This window comes from Magnolia sinica, chromosome 5 (genome assembly GCF_029962835.1).
Source record: "Magnolia sinica isolate HGM2019 chromosome 5, MsV1, whole genome shotgun sequence".
NCBI classification, from domain to species: Eukaryota; Viridiplantae; Streptophyta; class Magnoliopsida; order Magnoliales; family Magnoliaceae; genus Magnolia; species Magnolia sinica.
In genome coordinates, this window is record NC_080577.1 from 98,260,401 (window position 1) to 98,284,908 (window position 24,508).

General features: G+C 40.5%; 1 protein-coding gene across 3 annotated transcripts in view; it reads left to right on the top strand.

Moving 5' to 3' along the window:
* Positions 1-316: 316 nt before the first annotated feature.
* LOC131246391 (uncharacterized GPI-anchored protein At1g61900-like) overlaps positions 317-24,508 on the top strand; it is a 59,871-nt gene continuing 35,679 nt past the window's right edge. For all 3 annotated transcript variants that reach the window (XR_009171349.1, XR_009171350.1, XR_009171351.1), the window contains exon 1: positions 317-339. The gene's annotated coding sequence lies outside the window, so the exon portion shown is untranslated. The remainder of the gene's footprint in view (positions 340-24,508) is intronic.

A 24,508-nucleotide genomic window follows, 5' to 3' on the forward strand; every position in this document is an offset into this window, starting at 1 on the left:
TTTGGACCGTTTAATTTGAAACATGATATGCCACGTATGCAATCGTTAAGTGCTTTTTAAGCGCATGCGTATCATCCACCGCACTATACCAGAGTATCGGAGTTTTTCTCCTCAGACAGGCCACAGAGAGAGGCGAAATAACGGAAAAAAAGGGATTGTGAAATGCCGCAGAACTGATGCGGAATCACTTCCATCTCTCAAAAAACAGGTATTTTCCATTTGAAATTCCTTCTTGAAGCTGTAAATCGATGGCGGAAATGCTATTGTTTTTGCTTTTAATGGCGAAAACTTGAAAAGAAAACCAGGCATTTCGTTCTTTTCTCTTTGTGATTGATAGTGGTATATCCTCTCTATCTCTTCGAGAGTCGAAAATGCTGGGAAAATGCAATTTCTTTTAGTTCATGTCGATCTTTGTAGCTTGGGGTGCTGATTTTTTGTTTGATTGCTTGGATTGTAAGTAGAATTCTTAGATTTCTGTTTCTTGACTGCTCATGAATGCGTGAACAATCTCTCTCTCTCTCTCTCTCTCTCTCTCTCTCTCTCTCTCGTATTTGTTTTTTATTTTCTACTTTGTATCTTTCGACGAAGTTGAAACGTCGATTGTTGCTAATCTGAAAAATATTGTGTCCTGTTTGGATGCCACTTAAAAACGACTTCATCTCACTCTAGTTAACAGGAATTGAATTGACGGTCATGATTCCATAACTAGGATCGTGCAATGCATACATACGCAAAGATATCAACTAGAAACCACAAACTAGAAGTGGGGTTAGCCACTTAGCATTGAACCATGCGGATCAAATGATGCATGTCACTCCTGTAGGCGGTCAGACTTGATGATGAATGGCTCCAATTGTTGCACCTACGTCCCTGCACGTCAGATGCCCTTGACTCACCTTCTCCTCAATTCTCTCTCAAGTGTGTGCTAATGGGTAGCCCTGCACGTTTTGAGCTTAGATGGAGAGGGCCAAGAGTCTCTCTTATTTATAGACTTGGGTCTCCTATCCCATCATAGAAACTAAGTCCTACATGGACTCTCCTTCCTTGCGCCTATTAACTTGCCCTAATGTGAAGTTTTCTTTTACATTGGGCTTTGAAACTTAAAGCCCAAGTTTTCCAAAAACCAAAGGGTCCCACATGGTGTGTGCATGTGTGCCATCATAACAAGAGACACGCTAACAATTATGTACAATTATGTATTGGAGATCATATATAAATCATAGTGACAAATCTTATTCTGGGGAATTTCTCGGCTTGGGATTTTCTTAGGAGTTATTTAAATGTTGTTGTTTTTTTTTTTTTGGTATTCAATATTAGGAAAATGTCACTAATAAAAAAATTGCAATATATTATTTATAAATCAATAAACAATTTTAAAATTTATATACAAGTAGATCATGAGTTAGTTAATATTTTAAGTGATCACTATGTTAGTTTTGGAATAACCTCACAAAAATATCAAGAAAAAGTAAGAAAATGCTGATATTTTGAAGGTCTCGTGATTGTTGCTGCCCATTCAATCAAACTAGACCACACATGTAGGTGAAAGCCTAGATTGGTTGTTCGTGTGAGAGTAAGATGCGCGTGCGTGCTAGAGTCTGCTAGACTTAAAAGTTTTGATTTAATTGTTGGTGTTTCTCACGTTGAGATGGACAAATTAGAGACTGGACCGGGATCTAGTCATCCTTTCAACCACCGGTTTGCGCTCCGTTCATGCGATTTGTGAAAGGGTAGGGATTACCCATTCCGAAAGAGTTCTTTTTGCCTTGTGACGATATACGTGAGTTTACGGCCTTAATGACTTTTCCTTTCACCAGTCTTTAGGTTTGTATGCCTCTCAAATGAACAAGAATATACAAATAAACAGAATAAGGCTAAACAAATGTCGACTTTATTGGTATTAGAATGTGTGGTCCATTACAATCGACAAAATAATAATCAACCAGATAAATAAACGAAAGCAAACAAAACTAAGATAAGTACTTGACTCGTCTATTGGAACAAACGACTGAGGCCGGTGGTTAGTGGGATGTGACTGGGTTGGTATGAACAACTAAATCAGAACTCAATTAAACATGATCATACAACTTAAGGTTGATGATATTTTCTCCTACTCCTAAGGTACTGTAGCAGGTTCCACTATGCACTAGCTACCTATGCTAAACTAAACTAAGGAAAGATAGACGAAAAGTATATAAATGTGTTTGGCATGGGGCCTTGAGCCCTTCTTTGTGTGCTCCTTTTATAGCTTGACGAGGCGGTGAAACCCCTTGCTGTGTATTCCTTGTTGCTTCTTGATCCTTTGCGCTCATGTCATGTTATGGATATGGAAATCCCCTTGATTGCTCAGGAACTGGCGACTTGGATTAGGAAAGAGGACTCCAATCAGATCCGGACTTGCTGGCTTCTCGAATCTTCTTCTCGTAGCTAATTTGTCGTGGAGATGTTCGTGACCCACTAAGGACTAGGCCTGGAACCACCCAAGTTTCTCTGATGAAGACAACCAGACCAAGATCTACGAACCTCAAGGGCTAGACCTAGATTGACCATGACTAGTCAGCATCTCTACTGATGGCCCACTGTGTCGACTTCGAGGTATTGGATGGTCCATATCAAACCACCTCTTGCATTTAACTATCCATAAGGGGATGGTCTGGAGTGAAGTGGGGTTTGACACCTGGTACCGATCTATTATTAGACTAGGTTGAATCTAGTTCTTCCATTCTCTTAATTTCGATTAATGTACGAAATGGGGACCTTGATCGAATCGATTAGTCTGTCTCTCCTGACCTAGTTCCGAACCATAGCTGGATTGGCTTGGACACAGGTCTGATCTCCTGATGTTCATAACCTTCTCGAGCACTGATACTTCTCCGAACGTCTCTGGGAAATCTCCCATTTTGGAAGGATTGTGAGAGATGGCCTCACTGAGAATACCATCATTAGATTCGTGATTAGGTCCGTTCTCTCAACGAGTCTTTTATAGACGTGCCTGATATGTTGTCTCATAAATGGGCATGTTAATCATGGCACATGGCATGCGGCGATTCATCCCCCTAAAGGTATGTGTAAGGGTCTGTGCAATCACATTAATAATGGAATACGTAACGCTGAAGGAAAATCAACTGAAGATCTCTTCAAGTGCGAGTACCTCTTCCATGCATGCTAAACACATGGTGTCACCACGTGGCAATTTTCTATTAGACCATGTTAGGGCATTGAAAATGGGTGTAAATTGTGATATTATTGGGATTATGTCGTTTAGTTTAGTTCTTGCGGAAATGTTTGTGAGCTTTTTGAAATCTTGGCAACATTTGTCACACTTATGTAAGTTATTAGTTATGCAAATCTCTAGTATAATTACTATATGGGGTCGTTTGATAACTTCGAATTGGAAAAGAACTTAAGAATCCAAATCTAGGATTTTGATTCCTTGCGGTTTCCATTCTCTTTATTGTGTTTGACAATCTGGATTTTCACTTCGTGGATCTCAAAAACTGTATTTTTGATGCTGGGAAAGAATTGTTAGGAATTCTATTGTGTATATTGATAAGATAATGATTTTAAAGAGGTAAATTATAGAAAATATACCAACACGACATTCGTGTGCAACATGTAAGAAAATCATTGGATTAAGACCATTGTAAGATAGCCTTGGTGTTCACACCCCAAGTATAGGGTTGCGATGTAGTAATAATCTCGGTAAGACCAAGGTCGAATCCACAGGGACTGAACCTTGTACGTAATCTGAAAGTAACTTGATCTAGAACTAGACGAAGATGAAATCTAAATCAGAGGTTTTTAAGAGAGTAATGGTGAATTATTAAACTAAACTTGTGAAATTCAAAGGTGGGAAACTAGGGTGCCAAGGATCCACTTGTAAAGATCAGGGAGATCTATGCTTGATATAACCTTAAAAATCAAATCTGAACTTCCTTTGATCTAGTCATCAATGAATAAGAGGTATGAGAATTAGACTTGATTCCATAACAAGGCCATGCCCATGAGACAAAGCAAACAATAGAATCTAACCAATCCACATCTATCTGAGAGGGTTATGAACATTAGGAAGGGTACCATTATCCAACCATGCTCAGGAGACGATGGTGAACAATAGGGCCTCCTAATTTTATAATCATAATAATGAAAAGGACATGCTCAAAGCTATCGCAGATCTATTGTAATTTAAGTCACAACAAACCGTTAAAAACTAAAGGCATTCCTTAAAATCAAACTAGAATCAAATTAGTTCAAAGATCAAAATTAAATCAAAAGGCATAAAGGAAAGTCTTCCATCTCACTACAAGCTTCACCTCTTAGCCCTAGCTAAGAGGTTTAGCCTATCACAATCATGATGAAGCTAAAGAAAACATGAAAGAAGGAAGAACCCAAAGAAGGAGAATGGAAAGTGCCACCGGCCACCCATGCCTTCTCTCTCTTCACATCCAAGATCTCAAGCTCCCCAGATGATTTTCGTGCTCTCTCTCTTCACCTTCTTATAGCCAAGAGGGTCGGTTGTGCATGAGGCGGCAACAGAGTCGGTTGCTGCGTAAGTTTACGCAGCAACAAGGAAACGTCTTGTGTGTGAAAAAAGAAATGGCAAAATAGAGATTTGTTGCAGGATCTGCTCCGGTTAGGCTTCTTAGCCTTGGTCTGTGATCCCATGGGAGAGTTTTGAACGGCTAAGATAGATGGCCCGACCATGATCAAGTTCACACAACGCTGGGCGGCGTCCGAACGTTTCTTGCGTTGAGATGCTCAGTGGGCCCGACAGTGATGTTTTTGGAAGAATCCACCCCGTCCATTGGATTCTTGGCGAAAAACTAGTCGGGAAGGGGTGGTTTTGGTAGGTTCTGGCGTGGCCTACTGAATCAACTCAAGCTGCCGTTCATCCTGCGTTTGACGGTGGAAATTGCATGATCGCATGCATGGGCCAAAAAGGAAAGCTAGGCGAGGGTCTTGCCCCCGCTATGGAGTGAATGGACGGCTCAAATCATGCAATGGGGTGGAGAGTGGGCCCCACTACTCAGAATCGGTGGGCGCTCGTCCGTTCACTGGTTCGTTCTTAAATTGGAAAAGGAGAGTCGGTCAGCGTGTGCTGACCAACTTTGGAAAATTCGGTGCACGGCCAGTGCACTTGTGCACCGTGCACACACACTGTACGGGTGGGTCCCACGGAGTTGTTCGTGAGAAATCTACTCCGTCCATCCGTTTTGTCACCCTGTGTAAGGGGTTGAGACCGAATTTGAAGCATTTCCAGATATCAGGCGGGCCCCAAATCAAGATTTTGGTGGCTGATCTGTCCATTGGGCAACTTTCACAAGGATCTAATGGCTGAAATTTGACGTGTACGGTTAATTTATGGTCCTCAGGCCAGATATAAAGTTTCGAGCCGAACGGATGGTGGGAACCCTGTGATCTTGTATTTTGGACGATTTTCAGGCTCGTTTAATGTGAATGGCTTGATTTTCTCGGATCTCTGGCATGTAAATTCTTCGACCTCATTCCTCTAGGGTCCATCCCTTGCCTTGGTGACTTCAAAGCGTCAAATCCATGCTTTTAGTACCCTTTTTCAGTCTAGGCTCTTAAATACACCTTGCATCACAAACACGATTAAAATAGGCCGTTAAACAGTATCATGTCTGTAAATTTAGATAATAACTGGGGTCTAATATGCAATATTTGACCCTCAACACAATCCCCAACCAGCATTTTGCTAGTCCCAAGCAAAGTATCCGAAAAATAAGTTGAGAATCACAGGATAAATTTTTATAAACCCGAGTGATTTTTGAAAAAACAATCAAGATACTAGAATTCTAAGATTCATGAATGTTGGGCATTAATTTCTCCTGGACTCGAGCACACAGTAAACTTCATAGTCAAGTTCAAAGTATTAATCCATCGATTAGAAAAATCCTAAATATTGAGTTCCATGGGTGTAAACTGTAATCTCGACTTATCATAATCAAAGGCGCGATTCTTTATTTTCATGATAACATTTATAATCACAAGAGCATTCAGGGTAACCATAACCTAAACCAAAACTTACGTTACAGTTCGGCCTTTTTATTCTTTCAGCTTTTGATTTTTCCATCGATGGCTTTCATGCTATGTCAATCTTTTAAAGGTAAAGCGAAGCAAGCCCTCGCCCTATAGGGAGCAAACCCATGGTGAAGACCATTCACCCAACCCTTTCTGAAGACAATTATTTTTTAGTTGGGTATTCGTTCCTTTTTTTATATATTTTTTTCTTGAACATGATGGACAAATTTCCCAGGTTGGTTCTTTCCATGTCTAGTGACTACCAGGTTAACAATTCAATATCAAACTGAAGCCTTAATGTGTAAGCTAGGTGTGATATGTGAAATCATGACTCAATCAATGTTTAAAATTTCTAATCATGGATTAACAATTCGACTTAACTGTGAAATCTAAAGATAGCTTAATCCAAGAGGCACAAACTACCAACATTAAGTATCTTATACGTCTAAATCAAAGATGGCCGTCAAAATCACTTCGAATTCACAAAAAATTCCACAATTTTTGCTCAAGACAAAAAAAATACTGATTAGGTGACCTAATCTCCTATCCTCAATCTAAAATCTACATTGTCTTCAATGTAAAAGATATAAGCATGCAATGCACATGAGACAATGAAAGTAAAGGAGAAGTGATGGAAAGATAGTACCTGATGACGGAGCTAAGAGGCTTCTTCCAAAGATATCTCAGCGTGAAGGCGGCTAGGCACAAGAGTTTAAGCAAACTATCCTAAAATAACTGGAAAGCAAACTAACCTAATGGCATAAAACCAACTAACCTAGAACGACAAAAGCAAACTACCCTAGTCCTATGAAAACAGTAAATCTACCTATACCTCCATCAGACTAGGAGATCAATCCTGGTAAACAGGATCATTCAGAGGCATGGAGATGTCCTCTGAATCAAATTTCTCGACAAATGGCTTTAATCGATGTCCATTAACTTTAAACTCATTGCCATTGTCTGGATTCCGAATCTCGACAGTCCCATAAGGATAAACATTGATAACGGTGAAAGGACCGGTCCAACGAGATCGGAGCTTACTCGGAAATAGATGTAACCGAGAATTGTACAAAAGGACTTTTTGACTTGGCGTGAATGATTTCCGCAGAATGTGTTGGTCATGAAAAGCTTTCATCCTGTCCTTGTAAATTCTCGAGTTCTCATACGCATCGTTCCGGATTTCTTCAAGTTCATTTAATTGAAGTTTGCGTAGTGAGCCAGCGTTGTCCAGATTGAAATTCAGATTTTTGATCGCCCAATAGGCTCTATGTTCCAACTCCATAGGCAAGTAGCAGGCCTTCCCATAGACGAGTCTAAAGGGAGACATTCCAATAGAGGGTCTTAAATGCAGTACGGTAAGCCCATAAAGCATCGGTCAATCAGATTGACCAATCCTTACGGTCAGGGTTAACCGTCTTTTCCAAGATATGTTTGATTTTCCTATTGAAAATCTCAGCTTGCCCACTTGTTTGTGGGTGGTATGGGGTGCTCACCTTATGAGAGATACCATATTTCTTCATTAAGCTCTCAAATGGTTTATTACAAAAGTGTGAGCCCCTCATCACTGATGATAGCTTGAGGCATTTCGAATTGGGAAAGGATGTTCTCTTTTAGGAATTTAATGATCGTGCGATGGTCATTATTCTGACATAGATTCGCTTCGACCCATTTAATGAAAGTCTACGGCGAGCAAAATATATAGATTTCCAAAAGATTGGGGGAATGGTCCCATGAAATCGATGCCCCAACAATCAAATGCCTCTATGATAAGAATGAAATTCAAGGGCATCATATTTCGATGGGACAACGCTCCCAATTTCTAACAACGCTCACAAGCTTTGCAAAACTCATGAGTGTCCCTGAACATAGTGGGCCAGTAAAAGCCACACTGCAGAATCTTGGCCGTGGTCTTTTTAGCAGAAAAGTGACCACCACAGGCCTGTGAGTGATAGAAGGAGATGACACTCTGATGCTCATTGTCTAGCACACATCTCCTTAAGATTTGGTCTAGGCAATATTTAAACAAATATGGATCATCCCAGAAAAAGTTACGCACCTCGGTGAAAAATTTCTTATCTTGTGCAATCCAGTGTGTCGGTATGAAACCTGTGGCAAGATAATTGGTTATATCAACGAACCAAGGTGACTAAGAGACTTTGAACAATTGTTCGTCAGGGAACATGTCATTGATATGTGTCATCTCAAAGGAATCGGATGGATTAAGGCAGGAAAGGTGATCAGCCACTACATTCTCTACTTCCTTTTTTATCTTTAATTTCTAAATCAAATTCTTGGAGTAGGAGGATCCATCTTCTCAGGCGGGGCTTAACATCATTCTTAGACAGAAGATACTTGAGCGCCGTATGATCTGTGTAAATAATGATCTTGGATCTGATCAAGTAGGACCTAAATTTGTCTAAAGCGAACACTACGACCAAGAGTTCCTTTTTCGTAGTTGAGTAGTTCACTTGGGCAGGATTTAAGAGTCTTACTCACATAATGAATAACGTAGGGTTTCTTATCTTTTCTCTGGCCTATAACCGCCCCAAGGGCATAATTAGACGCGTTGCACATAAGTTCAAAAGGAATGCTCCAGTCGGGTGGCTGTATGATATGTGCACTGGTCAACATGCCTTTAAGATTAGTGAAAGCTTCCTGATATGGCTCAATCCACTTGTATGGTGCATACTTTTGAAGTAGATTACATAGAGGACGAGAGATGAGACTAAAGTCCTTTATAAATCTTCTGTAAAACTCGGCGTGTCCTAAGAAGGATTGCACGTCCCGTATGTTCTTAGGTGGAGGTAGGTTAGAGATAAGATCGATTTTTGCCTTATCCACATCGATTCCTTTGGACAAGATAATACGTTCAAGGACAATTCCCTTATGAACCATGAAATGACACTTCTCCCAATTAAGTACCAAGTTCTTTTCTTTTCTTCACATCTTTTCAGCACACATTTAAGACTTTTTAAGCACTCGCTGAAAGATGGACCGAAGACGGAGAAATCGTCCATGAAGACCTCTAGATATTTTCCCACCATGTCAGAAAAGATGCTCATCATATATCGCTAAAAGGTGGCAGGGGCATTACATAGTCCGAATGGCTTCCTTCGATAAGCAAAGGTGCCGTAGGGACATGTAAATGTAATCTTTTCCTGATCTTCAGGGGCTATCTATATCTGATTGTAGCCTGAATACCCGTTAAGGAAACAGTAATAGGAATGACCAGCTAACCTTTCCAAAATCTGATCAGTGAAGGGCAAAGGAATGTGGTCCTTCCTCGTGACGATATTGAACTTCCTATAGTCAATGCACATTCTCCAACTAGTAGTAACTCTAGTTGGCACGAGTTCATTATTGGCATTGGCTATGATGGTGATTCCGGACTTCTTAGGAACCACCTGAGTTGGACTCACCCATTGACTATTAGATATAGGGTATATGATACCCACATCCAATAGTTTAAGAACCTCGGCCTTAACCACTTCTTTCATGTTTGGATTTAATCTATGTTGTGATTGCCGAGAGGTCTTCGCATTATCCTCAAGATAAATGCGGTGAGTACAAATCGAGGGGTCAATTCCCTTGAGGTCCGCAATCGTCCATCCAAGGGCTTCTTTATGCTCAATGAGAGTAGATATGAACATACTCTCTTGTTCTTTCTTTAGGTGGGCAGAAATCACCACCGGGTATGTCTCATCTTGACCTAAATATGCATATTTCAATTCAGAGGGCAAAGGTTTTAGGTCAAGCTTCGGTGGCTTGAGGTTAGACGGTAGAGGCACTTCATCAGTTTGGGGCAACTCTTCAAATTGTGGCCTCCACCGGTTAACTTCAAGTACCGGCGAAGCATCAAGCATGACACACGTCTCCCTAATCATGTCATCATCAAAATCATGGGAGTGGGCCAGGCACGTCTCTAGAGGATCAGAGGATAAGGTAAAAGGTGTCCTATCTTCCACGAAAGTGTCAATTATGTTAATGTCGTGGAAATCGTCATCATCCTCTAACCGTCTGCCTGTGTTGAAAAAGATATTCATTTCTAATGTCATATTCCTGAAAGACATACTCATGACACCATTCCTGCAATTGATAATTGCGTTTGAGGTGGCAAGGAATGGGTGACCAAGAATGACGAGAATCTGAGTGCTCATGTTATCGATGGGTTCGGTATTCAGGATGATAAAATCTATAGGGTAATAAAATCTGTCGACCTGGACCAACACATCTTCAATTATCCCTCCTGGTACACGAACGGAGCGATCAGCAAGTTGTATTGTGGTTAGGGTGGGTTTTAATTCACCCAAACCTAATTGTTTGTATACCGAGTAGGGAATCAGATTGACGCTTGCTCCTAAGTCAAGAAGTGCGTGCTCAATTCGATAGTTCCTGATTACACATGATATGGTTGGGCTATCAGGATCCTTGAATTTCTGCAGCACATCTTGCTTTAGGATGGCACTCACTTTCTCAGTCAGGAAGATTTTCTTTTGAATATTTTGCCGTCTTTTGGTCGTGCATAAATCTTTCAGAAATTTGACATATAAAGGTATTTGTTTCACGGCATCATGTAGAGGAATGTTGACCTTCACTTGTTTCAATACCTCTAGAATGTCCTGAGAGTTAGAGAGAGGTTTTGGTGCAACCAACCGTTGGGGAAATGGAGCAAACGGCTTCCCCTGAGGTTCCGGTTCTAACTCTGGTGGAGCATGGCTAGATCCATCTTCTTTGTCCACTTCCGGTTCCTTAGGCTTTTCAACTCTATCTGGAATGGTTTTGTCAATGATCTTCCCACTCTCAAGAGTGATGATAGATTTAGCTTGCTCCATCTGATGAAGAGCTTGGGTCGCTAACTTCATATTGCGGCTTTGGATTGGGAAGAGGTTGAACTGGGAGGCTCCCCTTGTTCCCAATCGTATTTTCAGCCTTAAGTCCTTGTATCGCTTTTGTAAGGTCTTGAAAGGCTTGTAGCATACCCTGATTGAAAAGCTCTTGCTTTTGAAAGTGTTTTAGAACCGAATCCTCTTGAGGTTTCTCTTGAATTGGAATTTGATTTAGGAAACCTTGAGGTGTAGCGGTTTATCCATTCCTCCAACTGAAGTTTGGATGATTTTTCCAACCAGGATTGTATGTATTAGAGGTGGGTCCACTGAAAGGTCTTTGGTAATTGCTTATGGCATTAGATTGCTCATTCAATATCTCTTGAAAGGCAGATATAGTTGGGCAATTTTTAGCAGTGTGAATGTTGCAACCACAAATATCGCAAACAATTCCCTTAGCCTTATCCTTCTTTAATTCCATGGCCTCGAGTTTTCTGGTGAGATAAGCTATTTTAGCATTGATATCATCATCCTCTTTTAGGAGATACATTCCACCCCTTTCTTTGGAATGAGTCGGCCTAGATGTAGTACTTGGTCTAGGGGAGATGTCCCATGATTGTGTGTTCTTAGCAAGCTTATCAAAGTAGTCCCACACCTCATCGACACCTTTATTCATAAACTCACACCTAGATCCATAGCTCAACTAGTAGACTGAGTGGAGATACCTCGTTTCAACACTTGAGGTCTTGGTTCGATCCCTAGTGAGGGTGGCTAACATGGAGTGTGTGTACTGATATGGGGGTGTACGAACGAGCTAACTCCCCATTACACATCGTCTCGACTAATTGGCGCATGGGAGATGTCAGTCCATCATAGAAAAAGTTTGTGATGCGCCACGTTTCAAAACCATATTGTGGGCATGAACTGACAAGATCCTTGAACCGTTCCCAACATTGGAAGAATGTTTCGTCTTCCCTTTGGGCGAAGTTCATGATCAACTTTCTAAGGGTGTTCGTCTTATGGTATGGGAAAAATTTCTTTATGAACTCCCTTGTCATGTCATTCTGTCTGCCAATAGATCGAGGACGTATTGAATGTAACCACGTCTTAGCTTTCTTTTTCAAAGAAAAGGGAAAAAGTTTCAACCTGACCGTGTCATTAGACACGTTAGGAAAGTATAAAGTAGCTATGATTTCATCAAACTCTTTCAATGTAAATATGGATTTTCTGACTTAAGCCCATGAAATTTAGGAAGGAGTTGGATCACCCCTGGCTTGATATCCATATGTTCTGCATTCTAAGGAAAAACCATGCATGAGGGCGTACTCACCCCCGCCAGTTGTAAATAATCTCGTAAAGTATGAAGTGGGGGTGCTTGATGCACCTCATTCTCATCCTGGATGTCCTCTACCCTAGGTTGGAGTAGAAGAGGTTGGTTTTCAGCCATCACTTCGATTAACTCGGGATCTCGAGCGGTGTCTAGTCCTGCGATGGATAGTCAACCCCTCAACCAATCCTCCTTCAGTCAAGAGATGTCGAGTGTTGTCACGAACCCACTTGGGCATAAAACACTTGCAGCCCTCAATTCAGATTCTAAACCTACCTAAAAGAAAGAACGGAAATAGAGATCTAGAAAGAAAGAAGAAAAGAGTTGGAAAGAAGTTACCAAATTCGAAGTTCCTAGGTCAGATCCTGCAAAATAAAACAAAACAAGTTAAGTCTCTGAAAATAGGTAGTCTAAGAATAGAAAGTAAACTATTTTCTAAAAAAGGAAGAATTCTAAAGATAACCAAAAATAAAAAGTTTCTAAAAACAAATTACGAAAGCTCTAAACCTAAATTAGAAAGTAAGAAAGTTTCTAAAAGAAAACCTAGAATTAGAAAGTTTTTTAAAAATAAAATAAAGGAAAGATGAGTTAGTTTCTATAATTAGAAAGAGTTTCTAAAAAGGGAAATAACTAACCTAGTTTTTAAAAGTTAATCAGGAAAGTTCTAACCTAGAATTAGGAAGTTAGTTTCTAAAGGTAATAAAAGAAATCCTAGAATAGAAAATTTCTAAAAAATAGAAAAAAAAGAACCTAATCTAAAAATAGGAGATGGAAAAACTAGAAAATTAGAAAGGGATTAGTTTTTCCAGCAGGAAGGTCTATCTCAGAATCCTACAAAACATGAAAGTTAGGTTAGTTTCTAGAAATCAAATAGAAAAACCTAAATCTAGAAAAACCCTAATCTTAACCTAATTCTAAAACTAGTTAATCCCATAAAAACGTAACCGTCAATCCCCAGCAATGATGCCAAAAACTTGTTCACACCTCAAGTATAGGGTTGTGATGTAGTAATAATCTCGATAAGACCAAGGTCGAATCCACAGGGACTGAACCTTGTACGTAATCTGAAAGTAACTTAATCTAGAACTAGACGAAGATGAAATCTAAATCAGAGGTTTTTAAGAGAGTAATGGTGAATTATTAAACTAAACTTGTGAAATTCAAAGGTGGGAAACTAGGGTGCCAAGGATCCACTTGTAGAGATCAGGGAGATCTATGCTTGATATAACCTTAAAAATCAAATCTGAACTTCCTTCGATCTAGTCATCAATAATAAGAGGTATGAGAATTAGACTTGATTCCATCATAAGGCCATGCCCATGAGACAAAGCAAACAACAGAATCTAACCAATCCACATCTATCTGAGAGGGTTATGAACATTAGGAAGGGTTCCATCATCCAAACATGCCCAGGAGATGATGGTGAACAATAGGGCCTCCTAATTTCATAATCATAATAATGAAAAGGACATGCTCAAAGCTATCGCAGATCTATTGTAATTTAAGTCACAACAAACCATTAAAAACTAAAGGCATTCCTTAAAATCAAACTAGAATCAAATCAGTTCAAAGATCAAAATTAAATCAAAAGGCATAAAGGAAAGTCTCCCATCTCACTACAAGCTTCACCTCTTAGCCCTAGCTAAGAGGTTTAGCCTATCACAATCATGATGAAGCTAAAGAAAACATGAAAGAAGGAAGAACCCGAAGAAGGAGAATGGAAAGTGCCGCCGACCGCCCATGCCTTCTCTCTCTTCGCGTCCAAGATCTCAAGCTCCCCAGATGATTTTCGTGCTCTCTCTCTTCACCTTCTTGTAGCCAAGAGGGTCGGTTGTGCATGAGGCGGCAGCAGAGTCGGTTGCTGCGTAAAGTTTACGTAGCAACAAGGAAATGTCTTACATGAGAAAAAAGAAATGGCAAAATAGAGATTTGTTGCGGGATCTACTCCGGTCAGGCTTCTTGGCCTTGGTCTGTGATCCCATGGGAGAGTTTTGAACGGCTAAGATCGACGGTCCGACCACGATCAAGATCACACAACACTGGGCGGCGTCCGGACGTTTCTTGCAAAGTTTCTTGCGCTGAGATGCTCAGTGGGCCCCACAGTGATGTTTTTGGAAGAATCCACCCCGTCCATTGGATTCCTGGCGAAAAACCAGTTGGGAAGGGGTGGTTTTGGTAGGTTCTGGCGTGGCCCACTGAATCAACTCAAGCTGCCGTTCATCCTGCGTTTGACGGTGGAAATCGCATGATCGCGTGCATGGGCCAAAAAGGAAAGCTGGGCGAGGGTCTTGGCCCGCTATGGAGTGAATGGACGGCTCGGATCATGCAATGGGGCGGAGAGTGGGCCCAATACTCAGAACCGGCGGACGCTCCTCCGTTCGCTGGTTCGTTCTTGAATTGGAAAAGGAGAGTCGGTCAACGTGCGCTGATCGACTTTGGGAAATTCAGTGCACGGCCGGTGCACTTGTGCACCGTGCACACGCTGTACGGGCGGGTCCCACAGAGTTGTTCGTGAGAAATCTGCTCCGTCCATACGTTTTGTCACCCAGTTTAAGGGGTTGAGACCGAATTTGAAGCATCTCCAGATATCAGGCGGGCGCCAAATCAGGATTTTGGTAGTTGATCTGTCCGTTGGGCCACTTCCATAAGGATCTAATGGCTGAAATTTGACGTGTACAATTAATTTATGGTCCTCAGGCTAGATATAAAGTTTCGAGCCGAACGGATGGTGGGAACCTTGTGATCTTGTATTCTGAACAATTTTCAGGCCCGTTTAACGTGAATGGCTTGATTTTCTCGGATCTTTGGCGTGTAAATTCTTCAACCTCGGTCCTCTAGGGTCCGTCCCTTGCCTTGGTGACTTCAGAGCGTCAAATTCACGCTTTTAGTACCCTCTTTCAGTCCAGGCTCCTAAATACACCTTGCATCACAAACACGATTAAAATAGGCCCTTAAACAGTATCATGTCTGTAAATTTAGGTAATAACTGGGGTCTAATATGCAATATTTGACCCTCAACAATTGGCCCAAAACGAGGCATATTTCCAAGCATTAGGTAGCCACTAGCCACAAAAGCAAGTCCACTAATTTCATGCGCATGGGGGAGGAAGAGATAGCAGTTGTGGTGGAGAGGTTGAAGTGCGAACTAAGCTCCCCTTCTATGAAAAAAAAAATGAAACTATTACCATTGAGAATTGAGACCTTTTGGAATTGGAATCCAAATCTAAGGGCCAATTCCTGGTTTTCAAATGACCCCCCTTATCTAAAATGAGATGAAATCATGAGGCCTTAGAAATTTAATAAGGGGTGAGATGAATGTTTATTAGCTGACCCTTTGAGTACTATCACGGTTATTTGATGCTTCACCTATTTCGTCGTTGGAAGGTCAAGTTGTGTTAAACACTGCTTTAAGAAGAAACCTTGAGAGTCGAGGAGATCGTCTCCTTTGCTTGGCTTATATCTCCTCTGGAAGGATTGTTTAATTTGTATCCGATTTGATCAAGGTATTCCGTATCAATAACAATGGCCATAACGGTCACCATCGTTACTGATACGGGTATTGGCTATAACGGCTGATATGGGAGTGTAACGACCGTTACGACCCCTGTAACGGTTGAAAATTTTCTTTTACCCAAAAAATTATGAAAAAATATCTAGAAAATCCAGAATAATATAAATATTCGAAATATGTATTCATTTTTTGTTTTGAACATGTTTGTAATACTGTAACAGCCCACTCTTTGTTGAGAGTGTTGTATCAGGTTGTCTAGTGAATTTGTGAGCATGATTATTTGTCTCTCATATTTATACATCACAATTAAGTATTAGAACTAGAAATAAGAAAAAGGCATAAATACTACTTTATTTTTTTCTTTTGAAAAAATGGCCCTCGGAGCTTCACCCAAATCATTATTGAAAAGGCCGAGCAAGGAGTCCTAGAAAAGGGGGGGGGGGGTGAATAGGACTATGCCAAATTAAAATTTAAATGCGGAATAAAGAAAGAACTAGAAAAAGATTGCACTTATCAATCCCAAATAACTGAAATAAATAGCAACCTCAAATGCACAAGTATTGAGAGGTTGATACAGATGTTGTTCTAAGGACAACCTTACACCAAAAACCAATGGCTTATGGTAGGACAACCTGATTTCTAGAATGCTCTGTGTATCAAAGTCCCAAACCCATACAAAGAAATAAAGAATAAAACAGAAATAAATATCTACTGCTATTACAACATTCATCACATGTGCAGAAAATAAATTACAATCATTCACCACAACTGCACAATAATAAACATTCACCACAACTCCAACAATTATAGTGGTTCGCTTGTGTGTACACCAACTGTTAGAAAACAGCCACACAACTACTCCACTCCCAATATCCTCACCCACGGGATATTGGCTTTCACTATGAAATAGGTTTTCCAAGGTTCACCCAAAACCTTCACAATTGTGTTTTCAAAGGGCTACCACAATTAAAAACCCCACTCACTGAGATTTTCTGGTTATCTTAGTCAAAACCAAAAATGAAAGATTTTCTGGCAATCTTACAAACCAAATGCAGAAAATTGAAATGTACTTATCTGAAGATTCTTCTTCTGATGAAGCCCGGTAGAACCAATTCGATGTAGATGTTCAATGTCCAAACTCACATATGAAAAGGTTCTTAAGTCTAAATGATTTTTTGATTAAATCAACCTGGGCTAGCTTGATTTGATTTTGATCTCAAAAAGGGTAAAATCAATATTCCCTTTTCAAAAGAAATAGAATTGAATAGAGATCACAAAATCAAATGCAAAAAAGCTATTAAAAGAATCTTAAATACTAACCAATTAGCTTCTTGAATGTGGGGACAAGTTTTCTCAGAGTTGTGACTTGAATATCTTAGAATGAATTGAAAAACTCTGAAAATCGTCCTCAATTTATAGGCAAAAATACTGTTCGCTCGACTGGCCTTAGTGGTCAGTTCGACTGGTCGAAGGACCAACAACATTTCAAAATTTCTGGCGCGATAAGATAAGATCGCTACTCGACTGGTCGAGTGGGACCCAGAAATGTTGCTGGACTTTGAGTCGAGCCTGCACGACTGGTCGAGCACTGTTCACTCGACTGGTTGAGCAGTCTCCAGGATTGGTCAAGGGGAGATAAGACATGAAGAATGAGACCCGACACTCTTTGTAAAAGAGATGGTCACATATCTTAGATCCAGTGTTCAAATTGTCGACGAAATGTCGATATTATCGGCGATAATATCGGTGTCGCTAGTCTAGCGATACCGAAACCCCAATTTTTCGTTTCTCTCCCTATTATCGGTGAAAAATCGGAGATATTGTCGATAATTTTGGATTATCGCCGAGAATATCGACCGTAGCCACCAACCACGCAGCCAACAGCCCATTTTTTCGATAAATAGGTAAAAATAAGGGGAAAAAAAAAATCGCTTTGATTTCGCTGTTTTTGTAAATACGTGAGAGTGATAGTGTACCTGGTTAATCGAAATTCACAGCTCCGAAGAATGCCTCCTGTCGATCTTCGAACATTGCAAAGAGGTAAGAAAAACCGCAAAATCCCCTTTCCCTTTTCCATTTGAAGCTTGAAATTTCGGCGAAAAATCAGCGATTTTAGGAATTTCCTCGCGATTTGGGAATAATATAGGGTTTCGAAACCCTACCTCAAAAACCCCCTTTCTTCGGCAAGAATCCCTCGCGAACGACATTTCAGGGTTTTCTTCCTCTTTTTTTCTTTTTTTCTTTTTTCTTTATTTCAGGCTTGATATGACGACGCGGATTGGCTGGTGTACCTTACACCTGCTGTATTGACGTCAGCAAGTTAAGTGGGTCTGATGATGAGGTATGTGTTATATCCAGACCGTTAATCCATTTGGCGAGCTCGTCGTAAGGAGTTAGAAGAAAAATAAGATAGATCTAACTATCAAGTGGACCACACTGCAAAAAGCAGTGGGAAATTGAACGTCTACCATTAAAACACGTTTTTGGGTCACAGAAGTTTTGGATCAATATGAAATTTGTTTTTCCTCTTCATTCATGTCTTTGTGATATTATGAACAGATTGGATGGAAAATAAACGTTACGGTGGTCCCTAGGAAGGTTTCAACGGTGTACATCAATCTTCCCACAGTTTTGTGTGGTGGGGTCCACTAAAGCTTTGGATATGCCTCATTCTCTAGGTAATGCCTTAAAATAATATCTCCAAATGAATGGACGTTGTGGATACAACATGTACATCCTAGTAGGGTCCACGGAACTTGATGACGTGTAGTGAGTGTCCCTACGGCAGTATCTAATCCGCGTCCGGTTGTTACGCGGAAAGCACATTGCGTACTGAGTTATACGCTCTAATCGTATAGAGTAAACTCTAGTAGGCCCACCGTGAATGCATCTAGTCCATCCACGCCGTCCATCCGTTTTTTCATATTATTTTAGGGGTTGAGACCAAAATTTAAGCATACCCAAAGATCAAGTGGACCATACCATTGGAAACAGTTGGAATAATAACTTCCACCATTGAAACATTTCTTGGGCCCACAGTGATGTTTATTTGTCATCCAACCTGTTCATGAGATCACACAGACATGGATGAAGGGAAAACACAAATACAAGCTTGATCCAAAACTTCCGTGGCCCCCAAGAAATTTTCAACAGTAGATGTTCAATTCACACTATTTCCCATTATGTGTTCCACTTGAGGTTTGGATATAGTTCATTTCTACGCTCAATCCCAAAATTTATCTATTAAAATGGTTGGACGGAGTGGATAAAATACATAAATTATGGTGGACCCACAGAGTTTACACAGCACGCTTAACCTATTGAGTTACTCGGTACGCAATCCGCTCTTCCTTTTAACATAAGTGGTGTGTGGATGTCACCAAGTTCTGTGGACCCCACCATGATGTATGTGTTATATCCACATGGTCCATCCAATTAGCGAGACCATTTTAGGTAGTGAACCCAAAAATGAGGTAGATCCAAAGCTAGGGTGGACCACACTGCCAAGGCAATGGGGACAATGATTCCTACCGTTGAAACCTTCCTAGGCGCCATGGCCCACAGTGGTGTTTATTTGTCATCCAAGTTGTTCATAAGATCACACGGGGATGGATGAAGGTAAGATACAAAAATGACATGGATCCAAAACTTTTGTGGCCCCTAATAATTTTTCAATGGTAGGCATGTTCAATTCACATTGTTTCCTGTGGTGTGGTCCATTTGAGCATTGGATATGCTTCATCTTTGGGATCAAGCCTTAAAATTATCTTGTAAAATGGATGGATGGGGTGGATAAAATACATAAATCACAATGGGCCCAACACAGTGATAAGCGTACTGATTTATAAGGTGCACACGTGTCACTTGTTTGTATCCGTGGATTGATGGGTCAATGTTATGTGGGGCCATCATAATGATAAATATTTTATCAATGTTGTCCATTTAATTTGATAGATAATTTTAAGGCATGAGTCTAAAATGAGACAGATCTGCATGACTGCATCTCAGGTGGACCACACTAAAGGAAACAGTAGCGATTAAATGCTCACCATTAAAAACTTCATAGGGCCATTGTAATGGGTTTTTTTTTTTTTCTTGCCATCCAACCTCTTGATTAGGTTAGACAGATCTTGATGAAGCGAAAACACGGTTTAGATTATGTTAAAATTTGCCACATGTACCATTTTCAAATGTTAGGTATCAAGCGTCATACACAGCCAAAGTATCAAATACCACACTGATTGGATAATCTAATCCATCCTTGATTTGGAATCTTTGAGTTCATTTACTTTTACATGTCTTAATTACTGTATACCAGCTGCATTTGTATTATAAAAACTAATTTTGGTTACTATTTAAGTGATTTCTTACGACAACGCATACTTTTTGGCCCCCATTAAATGAAAATTTCTAATTTAATGCATTCTTTTTGCAAAATTTTCATTCCTGAATATGTAAATATGTGTATTTAGGCATGTCCTGAAGTTTCACCGAAAAATTCCATCATTTTCCCCTTTTTCCTTGCATTTCCGGTTATCGGCGATATTATCGGCGATAACGATATTATATCTTTATCTCCGGCCAGCGAAACTTGTAGCGATACCGACAACTCGAACACTAGTCTGGACTAGTCGAACCATGACTAGGACTGGTCGAAAAATGACCTATAAAATTATCAAATGACTTATGATATAAATGCAAATTGTATGACCTATCCTAAGGTCAATCTAGGGTCAAACAAACCTTATTTGTGAGGTTGAGTCATCATATATCATTCTCTTGAAGTAGTTGAAGCTTGAAGACTTGATCTAGTACTTGAACTTCTTGATATTGTTCTTGAACCTCTTGATCTTATACTTGAACTTCTTGATGTTGTTCTTGAACCTCTTTGTAACACCCCGGTCCTAATAGTATGATATTGTCCGCTTTGGCTGGCACTCACTGTCCACCTCACGGTTTTGTTCTCGCAGACGGAAGCGGTTAGCGAACCACCCGCAAAACGCGTCATACTATTGAAGGCCGAAGCCCCACATATAGACCAAGATCTTGGGCTCTCCCTTTCCGATGTGGGACAGGCACTAACACCCACCTCGGAAAGGGAGAGCCCAAGATCTTGGTTTATATGTGGGGCTTCGGCCTTCAATAGCATGGCGCATTTTGCGGGTGGTTCGTTAACCGCTTCCGTCTGCGAGAACAAAACCGTAAGGTGGACAGTGAGTGCCAGCCAAAGCAAACAATATCATACTGTTGGGATCGGGGTGTTACAAATGGTATCAGAGCGATCTGGGCTATCTGTGGGGCTACGGCCGTCACCAATATGACGCGTTTTGCGGGTGGTTCGTTAACTGCTGCCGTCTGCGAGAACAAAATCGTGAGGTGGACAGTGAGTGCCAGCCAAAGCGGACAATATCATACTGTTGGGACCGGAGCGTTACAAAGGTGTTAGTGCCTGTCTCACATCGAAAAGGGAGAGCCCAAGATCTTGGTCTATATGTGGGGCTTCGGCCTTCAATAATATGATGCGTTTTGCGGGTGGTTAGCTAACCGCTTCCGTCTGTGAGAACAAAACCGTGAGGTGGACATTGAGTGCCAGCCAAAGCAGACAATATCATACTGTTGGGACCGGGGTGTTACAAATGGTATCAGAGCGATCTGGGCTATCTGTGGGGCTACAGCCGTCACTAATATGACGCATTTTGCGGGTGGTTCGCTAACCGCTTCCGTCTGCGAGAACAAAACCGTGAGGTGGACAATGAGTGCCAGCCAAAGCGGACAATATCATACTGTTGGGACCGGAGCGTTACAAATGGTATCAGAGCGAGGGCGCTCTGTCTCCCGAGGGGGGGTGGGTGTTAGTGCACGTCCCACATCGGAAAGGGAGAGCCTAAGATCTTGATCTATATGTGGGGCTTCGGCCTTCAATAGTATGACGCGTTTTGCCGGTGGTTCGCTAACCGCTTCCGTCTGCGAGAACAAAACCGTGAGGTGGATAGTGAGTGCCAGCCAAAGCGGACAATATCATACTGTTGGGACCGAAGTGTTACACTCTTGATCTTGTAATTGAATGTAGATAAGATTAGCAAGGATGACATAAAGTTGATCTTACAATAATAGCTAAACAAGATATAGATTCCAAGAGGTTTTGGCACTACAAAATTTGACAAACCTAGGAGCTAGATAAGATAGCATTTACAATCTCCCCCTTTGTTAAATTCGTGACAAAACAAACCAAGACCGAGGAATCATGCACCAGTTGGATCAATAAAGAATCATGCACCAGTTAGAAACTGGTCAGCAAAAATTAGCAAACCAATACTCCCCCTTAATACATTACTCCATAGAATCCAAGAGGAGAAGAAATTGCTTGTGGTACCCGTATGTGAACAAATACTGAAAAAAAAAAAATACTCCACGTATTCTCCACATCTTCCACTCCATAGAATCCAATATCATTAAATAGACACAAATTCTCCCCTTTTTTGTCACAATATGACAAAGGAAAGAGCATATAAATGATGAAAATATAAGAGTAGAATAAGAGCAATGAGTAATGATTAGTGTCAAGATAACCATTAAAAACATGTCCACAAAAACAAGAAAACATGTCCAAGCATATAGAGTCAAGAGAAATCCAAGTATAAAAGTTATTACACATTAGAAATTCAACACTAATCTGAACCAGAGGACGGAGCAGTATGGAAGGATTTATTCGATGTAGTCCCTTGTTAATGCGTCTAAGATATTTGCGCATGTATTTAAATTGAGTTTCTTGGGACACATGCATACCCTCTACCTTCTCCTCAAGTGATCGCAAATGCGCATCAAAGTCAGAAGACTGAAAATCAGGATCAGCAGCAGAGTCTGACTCAATCTCATCAAAAATGTCATCCATATTGATATCATCTGGAGGCAAAGCATCCTCCTCTTCAGTTGCTTCAGCTGCTCCTCTAGCACTCATATCAACTTGGCCTGGAGCCAACCTCAAATTCATCTTATTTATGTTCGAGTTATTTAAAGGGAAGATGGTGTATAGGAGCTTCACCAATGGGCATGGCCACAAGACTATGGGTGGCTAAGACAGTCATAAGATAGGTAAAAGGGATATCACTGTGACCTGGATGGAGACAGAATTGAATAATGATGTAACAGATAAGAGATGGAAGACAAACAGAGACACCAGTAACAATAGAATGAACGATGCGAACCATGAAAGCAGTAAGCTCAGTCTTGTTACCAAACCTAGGATAGACATTTAAAATGAAAATACGATGTAGAATCCTGTGTCTGGGTAACATAAATTTGGAACTGAGCGCATTCCCAGAATTCCATTCCGTATCCATGTTGCATAACACTCTAGTGAGCATTCTTTTTTCAGATTCAGACGGTTTTGCTACAAGAGTATAAATAGGAATACCGTCATCATTAACTGGAAGATCCATTAATCCAGAAATTAAGTGACGGTCCACATCAATTGGACCTTCTCTGGTTGTAATGGTAAACATCAGATTCTCAGTAGAGAAGTCACTAATGCAAGCATACATGGCTTGTGCAATGGAATGGTATGCCGGACCGCCCCAATGTAAAATGTTATCCCATCCTACAGATTAAAGAAGTGGAATAATACCAAAAGGTGCCAAATGATCAGTGTTAACCGTCCGTTCAACTGTCATGTTGCGTAAGCGAATATCCCACACATACTCGGGATCTTCTTCGGGTGACCGAAGATGGCGCACCTTGATAGGAGTGGAACGAGAAGAAGAGGGACCACGAGATCCTTTCTTCTTATTTCTACTCTCCATTTTAACAAGAAAAACAAGGAATACAAGGAATGCAAAAGAGGAAAGAAGGGTTTCAAGTAAATCAGATTTTTAGCTAGAAAACCCAACAAACCACCATAAACCTTGAAATAAACAACAAAAACAAGGAAATGGAAGTACAAAGAGCTCAAATCTATAAGGAAATCGTAAATGATGCACTAACTATGGAGGAATCGAAGGTGGGTTCGACTGGTCGTGCTTGGGCTAGTTGGGAAAATGAAGCAAATGAAAAGAAAATGCTTTTTAGGCAATAAAAACCCCCAAACCTGAGCGGGCCGACTGGTCGAGTACATACTTGACTGGTCGTGCCACGACTGGTCGAGTGTGTACTCAACTGGTCGAGCACCTCGAAAATTCAGCATATTTTCATATTTTGAAATTTAGAAAATTTGCAAAAATAAAATAAAATAAAACATGCAATATAGTACAAATAAACATAAACATTTCAATTCATATTGCACATACCCATATCCAATTTCAACTTAGCAAACCTGTTTCTGTCAAGTGGCTTTGTAAATATGTTAGCAAGTTGATTTTCAGTCTAAATATAATCCACTGAAATAATCTTATCTTCAACTAATTCACAAATATAATGATGTCTAATGTTAATATGCTTAGTTTGTGAATGCTAAATTGGATTTTTAGAAATGTTAATTGCGCTAGAATTGTCCCAATACAAAACCATAGTATCTTGCACAAATTCATAATCACTTAACATTCTATTCATCCACACAAGTTGGGTACAAGCATTACCGGCTGCAATATACTGAGCCTCAGCTGTGGAAAGAGATATAGAACTCTGTTTCTTACTATGCCAAGAAACTAGGCAATTCCCAACATAAAAACATCTACTGCTGGTAGACTTGCGGTTATCAATATTACCAGCCCAATCAACATCCGAATATTGAACATTAGTATCATGAGGATACCAAAGGCCAAGTGTGGCCGAACTTGCGACATATCTTAAAATGCGCTTTATAGCAATCAG